Source organism: Corvus brachyrhynchos, unplaced genomic scaffold (genome assembly GCF_000691975.1).
Source record: "Corvus brachyrhynchos isolate BGI_N302 unplaced genomic scaffold, ASM69197v1 scaffold10, whole genome shotgun sequence".
NCBI lineage: Eukaryota > Metazoa > Chordata > Aves > Passeriformes > Corvidae > Corvus > Corvus brachyrhynchos.
The window spans coordinates 2,029,790-2,040,373 of NW_008236180.1; positions in this window are offsets into that span (position 1 = coordinate 2,029,790).

Sequence of the window (10,584 nt, forward strand, 5' to 3'; positions counted from 1 at the left end):
CCCTGCTGCCATTACGATGGCTTTTGCTACTATTAGTAATAATATTTACATATGCAAAACCACAGATGCAAAACAGATGTTTTGGTTGGGATGTCTGAAAAGACTTGTCTCTGCCACATATATTTATGACAAAGATGGAGGGTTAACCACACAGAGTGCCATATAGAGAACAAATAGATGGGGAAAAAGAATGAAATAATTCCTTCCATATTCCTAACAGAGGCCAAAACTTATCCGTTCCCTCACTCTGCTTCTCTCCTTTCCAGCATTTGAGACTTTTCCAATACCAGGCCAGGGATGGTTTCCATATTTGTTCAGACTTGTCTAGTTTTATTTTCCAGTTCAGCTATTTTTTCAGATGCAGCTTTTCCTGATGGATGGAAAATACAAAAGGAATTGCTCATCTGCTCCCTGCAAGCTTTTTCCTGACCACTGGGAAGCTCAGGCACTATTCCAGGCCTGGACTAAACCTTGGCTTGTGGAGAAAACTTGATCCTTGTTTGCTGAGTTCACATGTCTGGGAATAATTTAAGCTAAGGGGAAAAGTAAAAGTGAGAAAGACTACCACTGTCCCTGAGCCCACCTCATTCCCTCCAGCACGCAGCCCTGCCTGGGAGGATGGCTGTGGCCATGGAAGGGGAATGATCACATCTCCACAGCTGGCCAACACTGGAAAGCAAGAGAGTGACAGCTCAGGGCAGGGCAAGAGTTTTGGCACTTTCACCCAGGCTTGTTTCACAGAAACAGAAAATAACAAAGTCTGCCAGCACCACGGCATCCCCCTCTGCTTTTGGCAGTGGCTGGTGTTGGGCTCAGGGACACAGCCAGGAGGATGAGGAAAAGCAGAAGGACAAGGCTGAAACAAGTACCTCTCTTGAGTGCATTGATGAGTAGCTTTGCACTGGGATTATGCAGAGCCCCACCAGCACAAACAGCTTCCCTGTGAGCATGCTTTGGTCTCTTACCCATTTATTTACAGTTGTGTGAACATCAGACATTCCCCTGCATCTACGGGTGTGATGGTTGTGGCCAACTGGACTTCCCAGTCCTTTTCTACTGACAGATGCCCTCGGGAACACCTTAATATCCCTGAGCAGCCCCAGGTCCAGCTGCTCCTTCCATGAGCAGAAGGAGGAAGAGGAGGACAAGGAAGGCTCTATGTCTGCAACAGCACAGCAATGCTTAAACAGAGAAAGCCACCAGACAGCAAAGGAGTGCAGCGTCCCTGAGCACTCATGAGTAATAAAGTGCCCCACAAACTAAAGAGCCCCCAAGTGCTACTGGGGACTAAGTAGTCCCCGAATACTCACATCTCTCTCAGGTCAAATTCCACTCTTTAAACCAATCCCCATTACGTTTTACACATCGGGCTGTAGAAGGCCTCAGAGGGGCTGTTAGAGTCTATTGTAGGGGAATAAAGAAAGTGTCAAAAAGACTTTTAATGCCCAGTTAAAAGTGGCCAAAATACAGTCTGCAGTTACCTGATAAGCTGCAGGGTCTCTACTGGGAGAAGTATTTTGGTTTTTCAATTGTCTCAACCCATGCACACTTGCAAGAGGCCAGCCTCAGCTCTGAACTAAAGCTTTGTCAAGTACATTAAAACATTATTAAAAGCCTGGCTTTTGTTCCATAAAGACTTTTAATGCTTGCTCGTTTGGTTTTGGTTTTTTCCTTTATAATGCTTAAGACCAGTAATTATTGAAGATACCAGAGCCCTGCGGATTGCTGCAGCCTCTGTGTGGTTTGCAGCATCAATGCTTTTCCCAGCACGGTGGCTGTCCTGCTGCTGCCATCCCCACTGTGCAGGTGTGGGAATCAAAGTGCCTGGGGGGATTAACATCTCCAGAGATGAATAACAGGGCAGTGCCAGAGCCAGAGGACAATGCCTGAGTCCTGTGTTCATGGACTCTACTCATTGCAAGAGAAAATATTCACAGTCCTCTCTTGGTGCAAGTTACGCTCTTTACAGGGAAACTTGGGAGATTTCACCTACTTACTGCTTCAGTTACCCTTTTTCATCAACAACTACCTAATGGCTATGGACTATGCCTGGTGGTGTTCTTTATGCAGATATTTGGACATCAAAAAGTTAGGTATTTGAACAGCTAGAGTTGGGGTTTTTTTCAAAACAGATCTGTAATTCATTCAAAGATTCAGTCTCAGACTGTCAACAGTCAAGAGCTGCCAAGTTACAAGAGGGTGTTTCTTAACCATCCCATGTTGTTCCTCTGCACTGTGAGGGTTCTCTGGGGTGGACAGAGCACCCCATGGTGCTGTTTTGCTGCTATTGCTGTGCTTTGGGAAGCGTGTTTGCATAGTAGCCAGCAAGGCCAGCACACAAAATTAATGACATTTGAAGTTCAATGCAAGTCTTGACTGTCAGGAATGCAGCACTGAAAACAAAACTTAAAGCTTCCATATTGCAAAACCTATTAACTGCTTTACCGTTCTTGCAGTCGTGCCAGCTCACTCATACTGGAGCTTTTACCAAGGCATGACAGCTCATTTGTTTAGCTTGGGCCAGGCTTAAAGTTCTGATGAAGCCTAATCTTGTGACCTGTATTTATTTTGGCCGGGGATGCTTTTTGCACAGACAACTTCCTATCCTCCCTAATCTTTCCCGCAGGAAAGGAGCTGGGAGTTACAAGTCAGGGGAGGAAGGCAAAGCCAACCAGACACACAGCGAGAGAGAAACAAGCACTGCACGTGTTGGTGAAGTGGTGCAGGTTCAGGGACCCTGTCTGTCAGGGAAAGGAATTAAAGGGGGAGTCAGCCCCTCCCCTGTCACCGTTTGAGATGTGTCAAATCCATCACGGTTTCTCTGGAATTTTACCCATCTGGAAACATGGCTGCCTGTAACTTGGACAGCTTCACGACTTAAGGATGGAAATGTCTCTTCTTGGCTTGAACTTGTTAAACATCCCACTGACACAGGGAAGAACTTTGTGGGTATAAACCCCCAGCAACCCCATGGGATGTGTCACAGGCTCCCCACAGCTGTCAGTTCCCCATGGAGCGAGCATGCCCTCAGCAAAGTGCCTGTGGAAGGAGCTGCTTTCTCCTGTGTGACAACAGAGGGAGGACAGACCCTGTGTCAGGCAGCCCAGCTGGATGCCAACAGTTCCATAATGTGAACTCCCGAACTCCTCACTTCCATTTCTTCTAAAACTAACTCAGAGAAACACATTTAAGTACCCGCCTTGGGCATCACTCTTTCACCACCCCTCTAAAATCTGTCTCTTCCCATGCCTTGCAAGCACAGGCCACTTGAACATTATGTGCCCATTCTCTGAAAGAAATCAGGGAAGCTGGAATCACATCACCCTCTGCTTTAACACACAGGACAACACCAAAGTCTGTGGAGAAGCCACACCGGGACCCTTCTGGTACCATTACAGCTTGATCTACACCAGAGAACACCCAGCCATCCCCTTGGCCTCACCTCCAGTTACCCTAAACAGTAGCTGTAAGATTAAAGACAGGGAAAAAAAGAGAGAAAACCCCAGCACACCCTCCTGGTTGTTTTCCAAGAAAAAGCCAGAACCCTGTGGTGGCATTTACCCAGCTCTGAAGGCACAAGTCACCTGGGACATGACACCATTTTTCCACTGGAAGCCGGGTGCTTGAAGTAACAAACTGCTTTCTAAAAATGTCTTTTCTATCAAGTTGTGAAGCAATGTGGTAAGCACAAAACTGCCTTTCTAATGCAGCAGTGGGACTGCACTGTGCTGGCACTAGAAATGCTGGTGACCTTCACAAAACCCCTGCTTTATATTCAGAAATAGGGCTCTGAATGCAGAGCCATAACAATGGGGCAGAGGGGTTTTTTGAAAGACAAAAGGCCAGTCAGGTTTAGTTTCTGTTTGATATCTCGAGTTTTACCAATTCCCATGAGTTGAAATAAAAAATTTCTGAGTAGCTGGAAATATTCCCCAGTTCCATTCCCATGGAAGAAAGTGCTTAAAAGCATTCTAAGGTTAATGGGAACATGATGAAAGAGCCATTTCTGTAGAGCAGCATATTGAGTATATGCCTCCTTAAATACATTTTCCAAGCATTATAGCAGAAAAATTTGGGATAGAGTTCAAATCCCTCTCAAACCTCTGGAAATTGGGTGGCAAGGAACCAATCTATTGCACTGCTGCAGGTGTGCTCCAGTTCGGGGCTTAAGGGCTCTGCAGTGGCCGTGCTGGGAGTCAGCAGCCACATGAGCAAACCCCCACTGGCTGGGAAACAGCACCTACGTGTGCTCTGATAAAAGCCCTGAAACCCAGCACAGCCACCCAAAAGGTGTGTGCACTCTGCCTGCAGGGATTTGTCCAGGAATGACATCTTTCCAAGGCTGCCTGACACTTTTGGCCTCAGAAGGGAAAGTGGCACCCTAAAGCTTTCCTAATTAAGCAACTGGGGAGCATGTGAGCATTCTGCACACCTAATTCCCATCTAACCACTGGCCCAAGAACTGGGATTTGGGAAGACAGTGAAGCTGATCAGTAGTGGGGTGACTCTTGCCTCCCAGTGCCAAGCAACCTGTCCCAAAGGTGCTTTACAAACCCACAGGTGCACACGAGCAGTGCAGGGTGCCCCACAGCATCCCAGAAGACATTAATTACTAAATCAGGGATGCTTCTCCCTCCCATCTGCTCCAAAGGGGCTGGGATTTGCAGAGGGGGGTCACAGCAGCTGCACGTGCTCACTGTGTGCTTTCCCTGCCTGCCTATGCAGTAGCTGTGACTGCATACAAAAGTTGGTAATGCAATTACACATATATCATGTTAATTAATTACTGCCACCATTTAAACAAAAGAGAAACACTAGAGTAATAAATAGTTTAATAATCAATATTTTATTATTATAGTTTTTTGTGGTTTACAAATATACTGACACTGGACTAAATTGGTTGCAAAAGTTTTGATAAGAATGTCAAACCCACAAGCAATGCTAGGAGAGAGCCTGAATGGGCCACTGGATTTTAAACTACTTGAGAGCAGCTTGATGCGCACTGTGCATTGAGTTTAGGTCTGTAACGACTGCCTTGCAAGGTTACCCCTCAGCAGAACTGTGATCGGTAACAGTAAGCCTTAAAAAGGCTTCACCATCGATGCACATTTCAACCCCGAGGGATGCACAAATCTCACAGGTGATTTGCTGAATCAGGACATTAACGTGGGAGCTATTTTCTGCCACTGCCTTGTGCTTTTGTAAGGTACTGAATTTTAAATGCCCTGCCAAAGAGGAGCACTGATCTCACCACTGATGTGCTCTTGTCCCCTCTGCTCCAGTGCCACCCTGCCTGGATGTGTCCCAGCCCAGAGGTGAAGGCCCAGCAGATCAAATCGATTGCACACCCCCACATTATAGATGTTAGCAGACAAGCTCCTCGTGACCCCTCACCTTTCTGCCACGGGAAAATGTCGGGAGACTCATTTCCTCCAAGAACAAACAGCAGCAGTTTCACATGGCAGGACAACATTCTATTCAGGAGCGCGCCTCAGCGCAGGAGCTCGGTCTGCGGTGCAGTTAAGCAGTTGTGCAAACCACGAGCAAAGTTCTCAAGAATTGTCGGGCTGAGGACAGAAGAGAGAAGTTTTGCGTTTCTATTGACTTAGTTTAAGTGCCACAGAAGGCTCTGGGAAGAAGGATGAAAAGAAAGGCTATGGTGATTGACTGCTCGGCTGAGTTCGTGAGGAGCAATCGGAGCGCAGCAAAGCAAACAGGGCGGCTGCCTGTGGGCAGCGGGGCCGGGAGGCTGCGCCGCCTTTCCTGTTTGTGTTTACGGGACACAGCCCCTGCCAGCAGCTGCATTGTGCTGCAGGGAGAGGCACTGCCACTGATGGATGGCTTCTGCAGAGACCCTTTGGACCTGCTGAGCCACGAACAGCCCGAGGCAGCACCCGCTTCATCTCCGTCGCTCTCGGGTCTGCTGTGCCCAGCGTTCGGACCCTGCACAAGAGCCAGCTTGTGCCTGCACAGGGCGTGTGTCCAGACAATTGCACGCCACAGCTTCCTGCAGCTCCCTCCTTGGGAGAGAAGCGAGCTACGGAGAGATGAAAGCCGCAAGGAGAAGGCAATGGGTGCTTTATCAATTACCTGTGGCTCGCTGACTCTGCCTGTGCAGAGCACATGTCTAGAAAGACAAGCCTCATCTTGCAGTTTAGCAGCATTCCCAGGATGTGTTTGCATTTGATTAGGAAGCCATGAGGATGTTCAGGCATTGGATCACCCCTAAAAGCCACCAGCCATCACCATGGGCCAGGATGTCAGCCCTGAGCACCGCTGGCGCTGGGAGAGTCTCCAGAAGACGAGCAGCACCTTGCAGCTCCACGTGCCGTGTATCTGAGAAAGGGCAGGAAAAGGATTTAGAGTAGCTGCGTTCAAACATTCATTACCAAACCATCTTAACGCAGGGAGTGAAGAGGCAACCTACCTCGACCCCAGCACCCACAACTACCTCCCCTCTGAGACCCTCCAGAGCCCCAGTTTGCCCACTCTGACGAGCAGGCTCCGACAGGCGGTCTCCAGCTGTAGCCAGCATGGTTGGCTCTGTGCATGATCTTTAATTTGTCATCACCCTTGACCTGCATCACATCCTGCGGAGAGCACCAAGGTGTGTGACCCCAGCCTGTCCTAATCCCTCAGCCACACCAGCCCCAGGGCTCCTGCCGAGGGTGGTGGGAGCTCCCTGCACCGAGCAGCTCCAGCCTCAGCCCTCAGCACTCCAGCTTGCCAGCGTGTTTGCAGAGCAGAGCGTGTCATACTTCTAAAGAGTGACAAATTACCAGGAAGGGCCCCCCCGCACCCCGGCTCTGCTATGCACAGCCCAATTCCCCCGTGCCGCATTAACAGCTAATAAAACAATAGAGCTTTTAGTGGGGAACTTCAAAGGGTTCTCAGGCAGATGAATGAATTTCGCATTTCTTCACTTACTGTCAGCACTGAGGGAGAGAAGGGCAGGCTGAGGTCGAAGGCTTCAGCAGGCAGCAGCAAACAAATACAGCCTGGTATTTGGGCTACTGCAAAAAATGGAGTGGGAAATCAGCTAAGCACTTAGCAAGTACCAGGGTTTTTTTCCACTCAGCTCATCCACTTCAGATGCCCTATTTTCTTTTTTGGTTTTCCAAAAAAATACGATAAAAATTAAATAAAGCTCCATAGTTACACCTAAACCGTAGGCTGAGCCAGCAGCAGCTCATTACAGTGTGGAGAATCTTTAGGCAGCCTGGCCCAAACTCAAGCAAACATAATTATTTTCAGCAACACAATTGCATTTGGTAAATGTGCCTTGAGGTCTCACAGCTAATTCACAACTATGTGTCCATCTACAAAACACATTCTGCAAACCATTAGCTCATTGTAATGTGCAGCCACAATGAGCACCTATATGAATTAAGCTAGGAATTGTGTGACTAAGAGTGGGTTAATACTGCTTAAAAGTTATCTCTGTTTTAAGAGATGGAGAAGGAAGTACAAGAAAGCAGGGAAAATGGAGACAATAATATTGCATAGCTCAAATCGTAGAATCACAGAATTGTTTGGGGTGGAATGGGCCTTAAAGCTCATCTCATTCCACCCCCCTGCCATGGGCAGGGACACCTTCCACTATCCCAGGTTTCTCAGACCCCCATCCAACCTGGCCTTGGACACTTCCAGGGATGGGGCAGCCACAGCTTCTCTGGGCACCCTGTGTCAGGGCCTCACCACCCTCACAGGGAAGAATTTCTTCCTTATATCTAATCGAAATCTTCCGTCTTTCGGATTAAAACTGTTCCCCCCTTATCCTAGCACTATCTCTGTGTAAGAAACATGCCTCATTGGCCATGTAGATAAAGATTCTCCTGCAGGTTGCTCTCACATGGAGTGAGGGAAACCCAGAGCTCAGGACCATAAATTGCACCTACAACAGAGGTACTCGCTGGTGGAGGAGACAGTCAAAGCCACCAGAGAGACTCTGCCAGCCAAACTTGCGCTGGGGATGGGGCCTAGATGGCAGTTTGGAAGGAAATAGGGATGGAAAAGATTTTAAACAGATGAAGCATCATTTCATAAAACTGCCACAAGCAACACAGCTCAGTTTCTTATATTTCTCCTCTTTTGTTTGACCAACTTTTGTTAAGTCACAGCTTTGACCCACACACAGTATCTGAGGAAGAAAAAAAATCTGATTGTTCTGTGCATGGCCTTTTTTTTAATCATTATGTAGTACATGATACCCAAAACAACAGGAATAAATTATTCTAGTTTTCAGAGCTGGCATGTTTTAGCCTCTTGAATACCATCATCTATATTCTACATCACTTCCAAGTACAGCCCAAATAGCTTGTTCTGCAAAACAACTTTAAAGGTTGCAATCATTTATGTCGCATTTGAATCCACTGCCAAATTTTCAAAGCATTCTGCGTTTGGCTGTCCTACCAGACACGCCTGCAGAGGACACTTTCCAAGTGCTCCCCATGGCCGGGCAGGGACAGCATTTGCAGGCAGGGAGTTCCTGGGGAGCCGCGGCAATGCTCAAAAGCAGCCGGCTCGCAAGAGGGGAGGGAGACTGCCTCCTGATAACTGAGCTGACAATTTCTAGGTTCTCTAAAACCAGACCCTTCCAAGAATGCCCTTTGTTCAGCAGTTGCTCCATTCAGTCTCTCTCTCCCTGTTTGCTTGTAATTTATTCCTTCTAAAAGCCTTGCCCTAGGCTAGCAGAAAATGAAAACAAGGAGCCCGATTTTCTTTTTTTTTTCCTCACTTTTGCTCTTTCATCAAGAACAGTGAAAAATTGGCACAGTCAAATATTTTGTTCAGCTCTTTCTTTCAGTCTTTGAAGTCTCCTAAAGCCTTGGTAGGAGTCTAGGCTTCCACTCACATCTGCTTTCCATGAAGCCATTTACCGCACTTTATTTGTACCATATTAGATTTTTCAGGACAGGGACAGAACTAATGAAGCATTTACATTCTTGGGAAAGTGGCATATATACAACTACTACATTACTCTGATAGAAACAAACTATAACTGACATATTTCAAGTTCTCAAGCAAGGAGCCGTGTCATGCCACAGGCAGCAAAGACTCCTGAGCTGTTGGTTCCCTCATTTCTTCCTGATGCTCATTTAATATCAAACACCCTCGTTGCAACTTTCGTTTACACAGTTATTGAGGGATGCTCTGGTACCTGTAGGAAAATGAAGGCAAATGTCCTGCAAAAGGGAGAGCTTAGATGAAAGCGTAATGAAAACAAACTGTGTCTGAACAGAAGCTGCATCTGAGACAGTATCAATGACACAGAACACTGTCAACAAGATAATGGCATCACGCTGCTAACAAACTGCTAAAGCATTTCTTTTACAAGCAGAAGACTAATCCCCTGACAATGCTTCATTCCAAGGACTTTTCTGCTATTAGAGCAGGGAAAGGGCGTTGACTGAATCTCTATCAGAAGGATCCTGGCAAAGCCTAATGGAATATTGATTATCCTGCTGTTTTGTGTTTTTCACTTCTCTCTTCAATAACCAAACCCCTCCCCTAAGAAATATTTGTCTATTTCTCATAGAGGGTATTATTAAGAGAGTTCTAAGTCAGAAGTGATAAAGTAGCAACTGAGAAAAATACACCTTGGAGGAGGCAAGATCAAAAGCCCAGCAAGCTCATCCTTTAAGCACGATCTCCAATGGCCTTCTGAGCTTAACGAGGGGGAGTTTGTTAAAAAGCCAACTGGAACTTGGAAAGTTCATCACAGGATTGCCTATCCAAGCTCAGCAGAGCTCCAATCACTGAAGATCATGGAAGAAACATTTTTTTGGAATCCAGCCCTTTGCCATCCAGGCAAAGGACCAAATCACAATCAAATGGCAAAGTATGAAACGTGCTTGGATTCGTTCAGGCTTGGAAGGAAAAAGTCACTTACTGGTTGAGCTTGATCACAGGGGCTGTGCATCAGTGGGTGAGTCTCTATAATACTGCTTAACATTACTTAGGACAGGAATGGCCAGATCAGGCTCTTACATGTGGCTTTGAGCAGGCAAATACCAATTTTGTTGTCTAAACAGACATGGAAATCACACCCCACATACAGCTGTGAACAGCTGCAAGGAGGGTGATAGCACAGCTTCCTACCTCAGTTTTCCTCTGTGTTTGAAAGTGAGAGAATAAGGTCTCCAGAAAGAAAGTTATTCACTCCGACTTGACACTGAGAGGTAGGACCATGGATACAGGAGGATTATCCTGGGTTTGATGGAAAGCACGGAGAGGGTGCATATCCCCCATCTTTGAAAAGCTCCATTCAGTTTCCCCCACCTCATGCTGAGCAGTGGTGGTCCCCTCCCTTCTGATACATCTTTCTTCCTAACACTTTCTGCTTCTTCATCTCTTTCATGGAGAATATTTTCAAGGATAGAAGGTATTGAAATTACCCACAAGACAACCATTGCAGCTCCCAGAAGATGACAGCTCTGCACGTCCTTCTTTGCAAGAGGTGTCACATTCCTGTAGGACACCCTCACTGCTGCCACGTGTTTTGCTGCTGAATTGCACATCCCTTACAGAAATACTGAGACATGATTCAGGTGTTTAAAAGTAGCTTGAACCCCAAAGCCTTCC